The sequence below is a fragment of the Labrus mixtus genome, chromosome 7 (genome assembly GCF_963584025.1).
Source record: "Labrus mixtus chromosome 7, fLabMix1.1, whole genome shotgun sequence".
NCBI lineage: Eukaryota > Metazoa > Chordata > Actinopteri > Labriformes > Labridae > Labrus > Labrus mixtus.
This window is the reverse complement of record NC_083618.1, coordinates 28099308-28114165: the sequence shown is the minus strand read 5'-3', so window position 1 is coordinate 28114165 and position 14858 is coordinate 28099308. Positions and strand designations below refer to the sequence as shown.

The following is a 14858-nucleotide window of genomic DNA, read 5'->3' as shown; positions in this document are numbered from 1 at the left end:
ATTTCTGTGTTTATGTCTTTTAGAACGACAGCGAGAGGAAGTACCCAAATAACTGTACGAGAGATGACGTCGTTTTTCTGTAAATGGTGGGTTTGAGGGTCAGTGTCTGAACCAATCACACCTGTTTTAACATCCTTGAGTCACTATATTTTTTTTAACCTGGTAAAATCTCATAGGCCTGGGATATAATACACAGAAAACCAAGAAGACGAAAAAAAATCAAGTGTGCCATTCTTGTAATAATGTTCAGTTTCAACCAATGGCAACATCCAGTAGGGGTGTAAAGATAAATCGTAAAATCGTGATAAATCGATTCAAAGGTGTCAAGATTGACATCGGTACTCTGAAAAATGAATCGCAATAACATTGTGAGCGTCAGCAGCTGCAGAGCAGAGGAGGTTGGCAGCTGCAGAGCAAGATTTAGAAATTGAGGACGCACCACCGTCTTTTAAATCGGAGCTGTGTAAGCATTTTGGCTTCCCCAAGACAGAAAATGAAAAGAGGTGAGAAGATAACAGCCGAGACAAAAACTGTGTGCAGATATTAGACGAAGACAGGGAACTACACAAACAGCACGACCAACATGATGCAGCATTTAATCCACACCTCAATGAGAAGCTCCAATCACCTCCCCTTGTTGTGAGAAAAAAAAAAAACATTAAAAGACCAAACCACACTGACAAGCGGGTTTGCATCCCCTAAAGGATTCTTCTTCAGACATCATTTGTCTACAGTCTCAATTTTGTAAAATAAAAGAGAATCATATAGTGAACCCAGTATTGTGTCCACTTGAGGCTGGCTGCAGATGCACCAGAAGTCACATACACACCCATTCAAAAAAGCGTTTTTTTTTTTAAAAGCAGAAATTACTGACAAAAAATATTAAATTTGTCTGATTAGCGCATGTATCAATCAGCACACACTGTTAATCTTTTGATGGTTGTTTACTGCAGACTTTGCCTTAAAAATCATGATGGATAAACTGCAAAGGGAACTTCCAATAGATCGTTCAGAATATTTTACAACCTTTCAAATTTCTTGGATATAAACAAACGTAGGTGAAATATTTTTTACTGATACTTTACTTTTTGTTTACACGCCTCCCAAAAGGGAACTGTAGCATTCATTTGCATGTGCATGGTGTCGGTATCGTGACAAGCTTTGAAACTGCTGCTCACAATGATTACCTGAAAACGGTTTACTCTGAAGTAATCTGATACATTACGGTGGTCAGAGGTTTTCAAACGTTTTATTCTTTCCTTATGCTCAAAGTGAAGTTTAAAACAAGTCGGTGTGCTCCCTTTAAAAAAACACAACACTGTTTAAATAAACACTACAAAATACAAACTGCACTTTTTTTTTTTCCATTCTGAGAAAAAAGCCTCAGAGGTCACGACCTTTGTGTTCTGGAAGCGGCCAACTCTGCAGGTATTTGCTTTGCTTGTTGACATTTAACTTAACGTGCTTGATGCTCTGTTCTGTTCTGACAGTTTATCAAGTGAGCCCCCCGATCTGTGTAATAATCTACAGCAGTGGTTCTCAACTGGTGGGCCCTGGACCCAAAAGTGGGTCGCAAGAGACAGTTTCATTGGGTCCCAAACAGAAAAAAACTGTGTCGGCCAAAACTGCACTTCTCTTCATTAAGTGTCTCTTCTCTGAGTGGTTAAAACATTTCAGATATTTGAGGCACGATCATGCATCCTGGTATAACCGCATCTCAAATTTGCCTCTGCAGAATGTGTCTTCATTGCTTTTTGATCATAACCACAGAACCTGGTATCCACACCTGTAGACTCCATACACTGCTCACCAAACACAAAACAAGTTCAACTAACCAGGAGGATGTTTGAATGTCCGTCTTCTCTTAGCCTGACAACTAAATGCTACGCAACATATGCTGCAGGTTACCAACTTGGTAAGTCAACCCAGGTTTCGCTGTTCTATGAGCACATTCACGTAAAAGGTGTGGTGTTTGTGACAACTCATCACTAATGCAACCCAGGTTAATTGAATTTGATTTAGCCCTATATTTTTTTTTCTTTGAGAGGGGAGTGACCTCAGTGAACCTCCATAAATTATGATTGATCATTTTCCATTTGTTTGAATGGACCCAAAGAGAGCCTTTCTGATTAGGAAAGAGGACATTTATCTTGTTTGAGTTTGAACTTGAAGGCCTCTATTGTTTTGTTATATTGAAAGTATTTTTGTGAAATACAATTATTATTATTTAAACTTACCTGTGTTTGGATTTTGTTGATACACACACCTGACCTCCTAGAGACCTACCTTATCTCTTCTTTTGTTAAATTTGGCTTAAATGCTTATTTAAAATTAGCCCACATGCTACACTAACATGGAAAGTGTACTAGTAGATGACAGCATAAAACAAAGCAAAATAGAGAATTATTACAGTAGACAAATATAAAGGTATGAAACTTAAGCTGAAAGCTGCAGCTGCTGAATGCAGAAAAAACAACAGGCGGACACAACTTTAAGGCTTCTAATATTACCTCCAAAACATCAGGGCATGACTACAAGTAACACTGTGATGAATTAAAAACTCTTGATGGTCACGCTCTGCCATCAGTGTGTGAATGTGTAGGTGTGACAAGGGTGCTTCAGCGTTCAGCCAGTCTCAGTTGAAAAGCTGCAGTCATATGTTTTAGATCCAAACTGTGCGTCTCTGAACACTCTTACCTTCCCTCTCGATCAATGTACAGACTCAAAAATCGACGTATGATCATGCTTTGTTGTTACAGTTAATAGTACACATACTTTAACCATTATCACTGGTGTTGCAGCTATAACTCCTTTTGATGTTATCGTTGTCGTTGCTTTATTGGTCTCTATCCTTCTCCTTCTTTTGCATCTCTCTCTATCCCACTTTCCAAGCCCAGCACAGTTTCAGCAGATCACTGTCCACCATGAGTCTTGCTCCTGCTCGAGGTTCCTGCTTGCTGAAAAAGGTTCTTTGTCTTTGCTGCTGTTACTTTGCTAAATGTTGTGCTCATGGTAGATTAATGTTGTGGGTCTGCCTGAGATAACTTTTATTAGGAAAACTGATAGATTGAAAATCAGGAGGATTGATTGGAGGCAGTGCTTTGAAAAGGTAAAGGTCTGCACGCTGTTCAGCTCAAAGTGACCGACGACATTTCATACAGGGCAACTATTTGCACGTCTTGCCCTGATACATCGCCCTGGAGAAAATAAAGTTTCTGAACAGTGTGCAGACCTCTATCTTTTTTCTGCATATATAAAAACTGCACCTGTAGTCATTTTGCTTGGATGTGCGCACACACGTTTTTCTCTTTCGAAGTGTTTTTAAAAAGGACAAAGCCTGGTCAGCAGCAGACTAGATGTGAGCAGAAACTAAAATGGCAATACCCCAAATCCTATACCTTGAAGTACAGACCACTGGCCTGATGTCAACAAGTCCCAGGAGAAACCAGTATAATCACAGTGAGCGCACCGGTTTCCCTTTAGATTTTCATGTACATTTATTTTCACCGTTGTCTCCAGGACGACTTGAACCCCTGCTGACACAGAAATGAGGACCAGACTGAGTCTCAACAGCTAAAGTTAAAAACACAAGAAGTTGCTGACTCACCCTCCATGAGGAGGCTGTTCAGACGCTGCAGCTGATAAAGGTGATGATAACTTTCATTATTAGTGATGAACAGTATGTATCAGGTAGGCCTCTGTGCGTCTCTGTGCATGTGTTACGGAGAGGTTATGGAGAGAACAGAGAGCTGGGAGGTGGAGGAAGAGACTGCTAATTTAAGCCATATGATCCCCCCAACTGTGGAAGCATTTACCTTGACAACTGCTCACAGACATAAACATACAGTACAGGAGGCCGCACCTGGTTCTGCTCATGAGCCCCCTTTCAAAATAAGGGCACATAAAGAGCAACCTATTTCCACATACACATTACACACAGGAGGCCCTACTGCTATTATTGAAGTTTGTTTAGTGAATCAATCAATCAATCTTTATTTGTATAGCACCAATTCATAACAAATGTTCTCTTGAGAGGCCGGTAAAACGGCCTTACTCGTTGCTATATTACAAAGACCCAACATTAGTCCATCATCCACTCTGATCCTGTATTTGATCATGTCTATAAACCCCTCTATTTCAGCCATGCTCAGAACAGGCTGTTTCTGTGTCTGTACCTTTAAATATGTAAATGAGCTGTGTCTGACCACGCCCCCTCTCTGGAAGGGCTTGGGTGTCTTGGGCTTTCTCGCTCCATGTCCTATTGTTTACAGTCAGAAGGCAGACTCAGAGGGGCAGAATAAACATCTAGCTGTGGGAGTGTCACCCACCTGGGGGAGGGGCTACTGCCCTTTGTGATGTCATGAAGGGAAAATCTCCAAACGGCCTATTTGAGCACACATTTTCTGAAAAGTGGAGCAGGAAAAAGACGGAGAGGATGGACTTTTTTCATAACTGGAGGGTTTGTAGACAGACTAGAGACACATATTAGTGTTAGAGAAACACTGAAGTAAATTTTGCATAATGTGACCTTTAAGCAGTTTTACTTGCTGCATTGTCATTTTTTTTTTTTTACCAATTACGAGCAATTCAAGAATACAATTCACAGCAACAGCCTCTTCAAAACCATGGCTTGTCAGATGTGATATCCGTTTTTGGACCTCATACAGAAAAACAGGAACAGCAGAACAGTCCAATATCTAAGATTGATTAGTCCTCCTGTATTTTTTGAAAACCCACACAAGCTGTTCTAAAGCCCAAATAGATCGTTTGGTTTAGTGCCACCTGCAGAGAAGGCGTTCTATACCCAGCAGAGTGTATACGGTACGTAAACATGCAGTATCTTATCAGTGTTCCCGCTGGCTTTATGATGTTCAGACAGGCTCAAGGTTACACGCCCGAAGCTCCACGGTGCTTTATGTGTGAATTCAGTTTAGTGAGTAAGGTTGATTCATTGACGCGGACCTAGTGGCTGCCAAGAGCTGTTCAGAATCTCTGTGATCTATGATTTCAGATGACATGATAGAAGAAAACAGAGTGTGTTGATGTGTGGAATGAGTGACTGAAACTGTGTGCACACGCTTGTTTTTCTCGTGTGTGTGTGTGTGTGTGTGTGTGTGTGTGTTTATCGATATTCTTTCCGAGTAATCTCAGCTCGCGTGGATGCAGCAGTCCTCCACAGGGAAACACATTTCCTGTTAGAAAGGAAACAGTGAGACAATGGGGCTGCGCACACTCCTCCCTCATTTGCTTTTGAACACATCACCTCACACACATCTGCATATAACATCCACCCTTCATGAAAGCTTCAGCTGCTTTACTGACCAAACTCTAAACTGAACATCACAGTCTGTGCAGTGACAGTTACAGACGAAGACCGTGCATAAATTCATGCATAAGAGATAGTTGACCACATGTTTTACTTTCATAGGTTTCTACTCTTGTGCACTGGGAGAGCTTAGCTTCACAGGAAATCCCAGTGAGTTCTCTCCCAGACGGTCTCGAGAATCAGTCCAACAAAAAGTCAGGATAAAGACATAAGTGGTGCCAAGAATTTGAATCTCTCAACAACTGTTGCTCCAAAAAAATAGTTCCTTCTTTAATTCAACACCTTGACAAACATCAAATCCTCCCACCTGAAGCCAGTCAGATAAGGGTGTTGATGGAAGGTTTGTGGGCTGATAATGTTAGCCAACATTGACTCACAAACTGGTTTGGCATTTCACTGATAGTTCATTTGCTCTGCAAGCACACAGAACAATATCTCTAAGTAGAAAAACAGCCTCAGTTGCCAGGAATCCTCCTCTGCATGCTCAAATGTTTGTCCTACAAGCACAAGGCGGCGATGGGCAGGGTGGTGGTGGTGGTGGTCGGAGGAAAAGATGGCTAAACAAGGACTCCCCTTCTCGTCACATCCAACATACCAATATTTGATGAAACCACGCTCAAATTCATCGGATCAAAGCCTCGGCAGCTGTGTGGCCAAAGGAAACTCGCATCGATGGTCAAGCTAAATGTGATTTGTCAAAAAAGGAATGGACAAACTGTTCTTGATGGTGTGCATTAATTGAGGATCAAAAAGCTTTGAGAGGTGCTTTGGCTTAAAGAGTTATTCATATGTAGCCTTTTAGAAACTGGATAGTCAAAACAGAGGCAGGTACAGAATGTACAGTCAAATTGGGAAAGGTTTTCAAATGTTTTTGGTTTATGCAGGAGCTATAAGAATCGATAGAAATAAACATGTACGTTTGTTCCAGCATGCACATTTATGTTCCCCCCCTTGGAGTGTACTCTGCTCCATAACATCATGTTCAGTATGCTGCCTTGGCCAGGAAAAAGTCTAATGTCTTTGCCTGGAAAACTGTCGTTAATGTATTGATGTTCTCATCTGCTTTTGTCTCTGCATTATTCCTTTTGTTGTGAACCGTTTGCAGCTCCAACATGAAGTCATCAGGGTGTCCTCTTTGTAGAGCCAATAGCAGAGAACACATCTGTGGGCCATTACATACAGTATATAACCATGAGGTTGTGCGTGTGTGTTTGAGAATGTGTACGACTTCCTCCTAACTACCAGTACGATAAATTCAAAACAAAGCTTGTAGTATTCTCTAACTCCTAACTACTCTCTAAATAAACTTTGCATTAAAACATGTAAGAGGGAATCATGTCCAACTCAGCGTGTAGGTTGACAAACAGCCTGTTGTGAACATCATAAAGCTATTCAACCAATCCTTCAAACCTTTTGTCAAACTCATGTGTTCATCATCAAGCTGTGAGTGCAGAATTGAAACATTGATATATAATGATTACATTGCTCTGAAAGCATTGCTGTCATGTTGCCCTGTCATGCAACTGGAACTGAGAAGCATCAGTGGTCGGTAAAGAAATGTACCAGCTGATTGGTGGAGAGTCAAATACAACTTTGTCTTCAGAGTTGGTAAATGGTGAATGGACTTTAGCTTGTATAGTGCTTTTCTAATCTTCTGACTACTCAAAGAGCTTTTACACCGAATTCCATACCTACCCATTCACACACTGATGGCAGAGGTTGCTTTGTGACCATCAGAAGTAACTAATCCCATTCGTACACATTCATACGCCACAGACGAAGCAGTGGGAGCAACTTGGAGTTAAGTGTCTTGCCCATCGGACATGTTGCTGCAGGAGCTGGGGAATCGAACCCCTCTCTCTAACTCTAACTGAGCCACAGCCACCCATACCAATTTGGTGGAGCCCAAACCAATTAATACCCAGATAAACTAACTGCAACTCAGACCAAGATGGGATAATTTCATTAACCAGCTCTTAAGAATGGAGCCAAGGTCAGGCCGCAGAATATTTGTCAGAACTCATTCACCAGTATTCACCCACACGTTCACTAAGGTCAAACACCCTACACCTGCTGTCTGTCCCAAAGACACATTATAAGACTTGTGGTGATTGTGCGTTTGAGTCCATAGCACCAATCCTTTGGAATTCCCTGCCCATTTCACTTTGTCTTTCTGACTCTGTTGAGTCTTCTAAAAAAACAGTTAAAGACGTTGCTGTTTAGACAGAGGCCTATGAGTAACCACCCAGTCTACCCATGATCACTGTTTTACTGTGCCAATGATTGTTCCTGGTTATATTGTGCTTTTATAATGCTGATCCATTAAGTATTCTTTGGTTCCTGTTTTTATTATAGGTATGTTGTTTTTTGTTGATGTAAAGCACTTTGGGACCTTTGTCTGTGAAAAAGTGTTATATAAATAAACTTTACTTTCCTTTACTCACCCCTCACCATGTAGTGGTAGAGGGACAATATTTATTTTCTAAAAAGATCATATTAAATATACTTTATTGTCCCAAGAGGGACATAACCCTTAAATACTAAACATAAAGACTAAAGTCTAAACATTTCTAAAATAAATGAAGACAAGAGTAAAATACTTTGCATGCCGGTTCAACAATTGTCATGTGGATTGTCATTAAGTCTGTTTTTTATTAAAGCACTGAAAATGTTCGCCGAGAATTGACAAGTCAGACACAGAAAACCTAAATGACAGCATTATTTTTCCATAAAAGAAAAGCATTCATTGTTTAAAGTTGTGAATCATAGACCAGACTGGTGAATACAGTAAGGTGTTTAAAGCTACAGAACAAGAAAGTTATTATTTGGTTGTCTTTTATTTTGAAAACCTAGTCAACTGTGTGGTCTGGTGTACAAATCTTGTGACCCTGACAACAGACGCTGTTTGCTTCCTGTTTACTGTCAACAGCAAAATGTTGGTCTATCATTTCTAATCCTTAATGTAACCCAACCCATACCCACATTGACATCACATCAAACCCTCAAATGAATCATGATCAGTGACCATTACTAATCCTACCATCCTACAGCATGCTGGATCCAAAAGTCACCATGAGGAACATTTTGCTGTGACATCATGAACCAAATATTTTGTAATTCAGTTTGGAGGTCTTTTTGGTGCAAACCATCAGGAAAAGAATCTGTTATGGGACAGCCTATTCACCACGAGGGATCTTTCAGAGTCTGGTGGTTTAACACAGAAGAATTCTGACCTCTGAACTAAACCGGACTTTCGAGCCCCATGAAGAGATTTTCAGCTGAATCCATTTCAAACATTTTGAGTTGTAAAGTTTCAACTTCTATCATCTGTCACAGAGTTTGCAACGGTGTCATTTCTGTACTGCAAAGCCATGTTTGAACTGAAGTTAGTACCTCTTCCATTCAGTTTATAATCATGCTTTAACGACTTTGTCAGTACTTGCATGTCTTTCAACATCTCTCTCTCTATTGCCCTAACCTGCTTTCTTCATAGCCGGGCTACTCCTACACAGATATGTAACCTCTCCTCTTTAGCAACTGTCTGTCCACTGAGACGTCTGCAGCGTCTATTTTTCACTCTTATTCTGTGTCTTATTGTGCAAAAATGCTGCCAGTGGAGGCCATATTCTGTCTCCCTGAAACCACACAGGAAAGGAAGATTTGTACAGCAAACCACTGTAAATAGGACCTTACTCAGACTAGCTGGGACCAGTAGTCAGGTTTTTTTTTTCAATGTGATGTGCACCGATGAACTGATGCCAGGAGGTTTTTATGTAAAAAAAAAAGACCCATGAAAAGGGAGCTGAAACCATATAAGAGACATGTTGATGTGAGTAGAAAGAAAGAAAAGGGATAGACAACCAGGTTGCAGATTTCAGGCCGGCAACACAAAAAAATCAAACAATGAGAAAAATGTGTTTAGTCAAAAGTCCTCTGCAGACAAAATCCCCGCCAAACTGATTGAACATACTGTCCCCCCTCAGCCTTCTCCCTAAAAGTGACCCATGCCACCAAGTCTGCTGATCTCACCGTGTTACCGGTCCTCTTGGGCCAATCAGAGAGGAGCTCTGTAATGAGTGCCACATTGGCTCCAGGTGTATGCAATCTCACTTCCTCTGACGTAAACGAGACACAAGCATGACTGTGTGTCTATGAGGCTTTCATTTGTGGTTTTCAATGAAATGACTCAACATTTATTGAGACATTGTCACAAAATTTGGTAGACCCATTAATTGAATTACAATCATAATACTGAAGTTTGTATTCATTTATAAAGTGCCAAATCACAATAGAAGTGATCTCATGGAAATTGTCACAAATTGGCTCTTTACAATGTCATATGCAGAGTCCAAACATTAATCAAAAATTGAGCAAGTGCTTGGCAACATCAGAAAGGCAAAACTTTCTAAAAAACAAAGCAGAAACCTTAAGCAGAACTGGTGAACGATGATGTTAGCTCAACTCATTTGGCTAATGTCCAAATGTCTGCAAATAAATCTGACTGTTTCATCAGACTCAACTTTACTTAGAGGGAACATTAAATGAATGTTAACACATACGATTCTGGTGTTTACTGTGAATTACGACCTGCTTTGAAGCAGGATGTTAGCATTGTGAATTTAGCATTTTAGCTCAAAGAACCACTGAGGATAAGCAACTGATTTCAGAGCTGCTGCTGGTTGTGGAGTATTTGGTCCAAACGAGTGAGAAGAAAATATATCAGTTTTGCTGAGTTTTTCCTTTAAAACATAATTTTTAGCTGTCGCTCTTCAGTTTGAAAATGTTTTTAAGCGGCTCAAAGTGGAACAAGCATTTTTTGTAGCGTTATGTTTGCAGTGTTGCACTGCCAACAAATCCACTAGTTGGCCTGAGAATGATCTTATCATTTATGTGCAGCCAAGGTGAGCAGGTCAGACTAACCAGGCTGATCACACTGACTCTTATGTAATGAAGCATCGAATACACGAGCTCAGAAGGACGGGCCAATTGCACAACATTGGGACTCTGAATCGAGTGTGCTGTGAAATTTGCAGTGTGACATGCAGTGTCAGCTGTCTGTGGAGGGATTTCTCAAGGGTGAAAGTGATGTTTGCATGACTCAGAGACTTTTGATATCCCTGCTGGCTGGACTGCATTGACCTCCATTCAACCCCTTTAAGCACTGTAAAGCACCGCTGACACTCTGGTTTAAACATTTGGTACTCTTAACGACAGGTGAGAGGTGTATAAATGATGGGAAATCAAATAAAGTATGCAGGTGTCCTTTCCAACAAAATGATACTGCATGCTCTATATTCAAAAGTGATTTCAGGTGTAATATACAAAAGCAAATGTACGAATGAAAAGGTTGATGCTTGCAACATTTTTGGATCCTTAATCTACAACATGGAAGACATCCATATGACATACTGTATAGTCTAGTTTAAACATCGTAGCCTGTATCATATACCTATGTTTGAGTGAAACAATGTGAATATCAGATTAATAATGTAATGTTAGACGGATATGACTGGAGACAATCTACTGGAGGTCCCTCCAACTAGCATTCATCGCAATTATGTAAAAAATAATCTGACAATCTGACACCAACGGAAACTTTAAGAGACCGACTTAAGTTTTCACAGGAATATTGGAAAGCTGAGTTTTGTCAGATAGGGCCCACTTAGGGAGGTTTCCTACTGTCATTGTTAATTGTTCACATTCTGAGCCACTGCTACATGTGGTTTAAAGTTATTCAGTCCTCAGTTGGGCCCCCTACTGGCCATGGGCCACAAGCAGTTGTCTGCCATGCCTGTTGCAAAGCAGCCCCTCTGGCTAACAGCCCAAAGTTAGCATAATCTACAGTGATGCTAACATAGATAGCTGAAAGACGCAAGTAGAATTGTTATTTATAAAAGCATGCCTTTTTACTGGGTGAACAATATATTCATCCAGGGAAGGTAACATGATTTTATTATCTATTGAAATAAGCTTTACTCCAGTTTAACACAGAGTTGAGAGATTTAAGCAAGCATGTTAGATGTTAGCTGATGTTAGAGAGACAGAGAGTGGGACAACAGTCAACCAGTCCCCAAGACAGCTGAGCGGGCCAGTTGGCTGGGAATGGCTCCAAGACCAGCTCTCTCTTTGCCCAATCACGCTGACCTCAAACTGCAAGTGAGGAGAAGCAGTCTGACACAAAAAGTCCAGATAACAGATGTGTTTAAAGTACATGTGTCTGTCTAGCACATTCAAGAGTTCATCGACGTAAAATATTTGGTTGAGAAATGTCCACTTTAATTTGCTTCTAAATAATCCTTACCCCTGTTTTATTGGTGTCAAACTATCATGTCTTAAAAATCCTCCCAGCAGTTAAATCTATGACGATTGCAAGGTTTTATTGTTTCCTGCAAAAAATAAGCTAATGGAATACACTCACGGGATCAACGAGCAAAATGTAGGAGACGACAAGGACGCAAGGGTGCAGCGGGGATGCAGCACCATCTCAAATCAGTAATCTGTATGTTAACCTCTTTTTATGGGAAACACAGATGCAGTACACCAGCATGTGATCACTTGTTGCTCCGTTCACTACAGTAGTGTGTAAGTTGCTTATAACCTGCAGTTTCCACAATATCTGTGTGTGCTGCGTTCCTACCGCGTCACGCACTCCAGGGCTGATCACGTCCTTTCTAGTCAATGCTGGTGTTTCCATTGCACCACCATCTCGCTCTGCTCCTCTCCATCGAGCCGGGTCTATTTTCAACAGAGCTGGCTGCAAGAATGTGAGTTTTATTAAATAATATTTGATTGTAAAATGTTGTAAAATGAGCTACTGTTAATAATCTAGGTATTAATAATCCTGAATATTTTTTATTAATAAAATATGTTTTTTGCGCAGCAGAGAGTATGATGTCATCATTTACAGTAGAAAGACTTCCAAACGTCCCTGGACATCATGATCTAGAAACCCTCTAATACGGGTTGTCAGCCAGCTCCAGCTCAGGCCGTTGTTGTGTGAATTGTATAATTGGCCGTCCTGGGGTGAATTTATATGAACATAACAAAACACAAATCGTTAAGTCTTGGCAAAAGTAACACTCCTTTAGTAACATTTATGCCAAAGACAGGATGTTCACCAATCAGTCTGAACAGGTTTAATACTTGGAAATCATGTTTGAAAAGTAAGTAACTGTAAAAGTAATTTACAGTTGCAGAAGCAGACACTCTAAGTTAATGCATCAACACATACTCGTCTGTGGGTTTGAAAGGAGGTGAAGTGTCATGCCTCTGCTGCTAGCTAGCAACCTCTAAAGAAACTCTTAGAGAACAGCATGTTCCACGAGTGTGTAATGTGTTTCTAATATATTAGCAAACAGAATGTGCAGTTTTCATGATCATATGCAGAGACTGCATTCATCTGTTTTGTGCCAACATAACTGTTCTCTTACATTAGGTCATATTTTGTACAGACAGAGAGTCCAAGGAGAAATATGTCAATGTGTTAATAAAAAGTATTTGGGTGTATTTGTGGGGGTGGGGTTAATTCTGCAATTTTTTGCATTAAGCAGCATCCAAACAGCACCATGTGTTTCTGATAGGAATGTCCCTGCTTTAAATGAATCCCACGTTCACATCAGTACTCAGCGAACAGCACAACAGTTTTTTTGTGTCTTCAATTACGCTTAAGAGAATACATCCAAGGCCAAAATAATGGTAAAGATTTCCGTATGAGGAATGTGCATCACTGGTACAGCATGTTCCTGGTGGAGAATGAAGTCTGAAATATTCCTTGGAAAACACTTCCAGTCATGCCAAACAGACAAACGTTATGCAACAGCATTTTGAGTTTGATATTCTTTTTTTAAATGGGAAAGTCAGTTTGATAATTTAATGAGAAATGTAAAACCAGAGAGACGTCCCGATTTATCTGACAAATTGAACAAGAACAGAAGATTTATTATGGACTATTACCATCTTGTTATTTTAATTGTCTTTTCCCCCGGCTGACCGGTCAGACCAGTCACAGATGAGGGAAGAAAGCACGCTGTCAAATCGGCTTTTTCCTTCATTTTAACAATAACACTCCAGGCACAGTTAAGTCGAGATAGATTATAGACCAATAAGAGCATTTCACTGAACGGTCACGTCCCATAAAGCATCAGGGGAGAATCAATTTATTGACCAACCTGTCTGACTCCACTATGATATGCTGCCTTCCAGCTAGTAACTATTGGACCTTCTTCCAGTTAGTCTATAATGTCACAATAGTCGACAAACCGGTAAGCAACTGGCATGCGTTTTAAAAGCCCAGTTTAAGTCAATAAACACACACATCCAGGAAAAGATCAGCAAGCAGATAAGACATATCTGCTCATAAGTGCTCATGATGGATAGGCCGGATCTTTGTAACATAGCAATAAGTAAGGTCTTTTACCTGCTTTTTGTAACATAACAATGAGTAAGGTCTTTTACCTGCTTTTTGTAACATAACAATGAGTAAGGTCTTTTACCTGCTTTTTGTAACATAACAATGAGTAAGGTCTTTTACCTGCTTTTTGTAACATAACAATGAGTAAGGTCTTTTACCTGCTTTTTGTAACATAACAATGAGTAAGGTCTTTTACCTGCTTTTTGTAACATAACAATGAGTAAGGTCTTTTTACCTGCTCTTTTGTAAAGTGTCTCGAGATAACACTTGTTATGAGTTGACGCTATACAAATAAAAATTGATTGATTGATTGATATCTCATTGTCAGGGCTTATCTAGGAAAGACCATCTTCAACAGGCCTGATCAAAGTGAAAGTTTCTCATAGAAGCTAAGATCACTGAAACAGATGACATGCTAAGCTCCACTGAATTAGCTTCCTGGAGTCCTAAAAATGGTAAATTAAAGGTCCCATATTATGCAAATTACACTTTATCATGGTTTTCTAACACCTAGTCTGTCTACACACCCTTTGATTATGCGAAAAGTCAATCCTCACTGTCTTTGCCTGCTCCTCTTTTCAGAAAATGTGTGCTCAACGGCCGTTTGGAGATTTTCCCTTCATGACATCACAAAGAGCAGTAGCCCCTCCCCCAGGTGGGTGACACTCCCACAACAAGGTGTTTGTACCCTCTGAGTCTGCCTTTTTCCCGTAGACAATTGGGCATGTTTCAAGAAAGCCTAAGCTACCTAAGCCCTTCCAGAGAGGGGGCGTGGTCAGACACAGCTCATTTACATATTTAAAGGTACAGACACAGAAACAGCCTGTTCTGAGCAGGGCTGAAATAGAGGGGTTTATAGGCATGATCAAATGCAGGGTCAGAGTGGATTTAGAACAAGCCACTTCACACACATGTTTATGGGAGCTCAGAGAATCATTTAAACTTGTTTCACTTTCCACTTTGAAAATGATGTAATATTGCATATAAAGGGAATCTAGTGGCAGCTTGGATCAAAATCGTGACAGTAAATCTTTGGAAGGGATTGGATTTCCTCTCCTTTGCTGTTCCTGCTGTCTCTTCATGGAGTTTCATTTTAGATCTAGCTAGCTTACCTCATTTATC

General features: G+C 40.3%; 1 protein-coding gene across 1 annotated transcript in view; it reads right to left on the bottom strand.

The window, feature by feature from the left end:
- The window catches only part of LOC132977113 (zinc finger and BTB domain-containing protein 49-like), a 273628-nt gene that overhangs the window by 188758 nt on the left and 70012 nt on the right, over positions 1-14858 (bottom strand). The gene's annotated exons all lie outside the window — the stretch shown is intronic.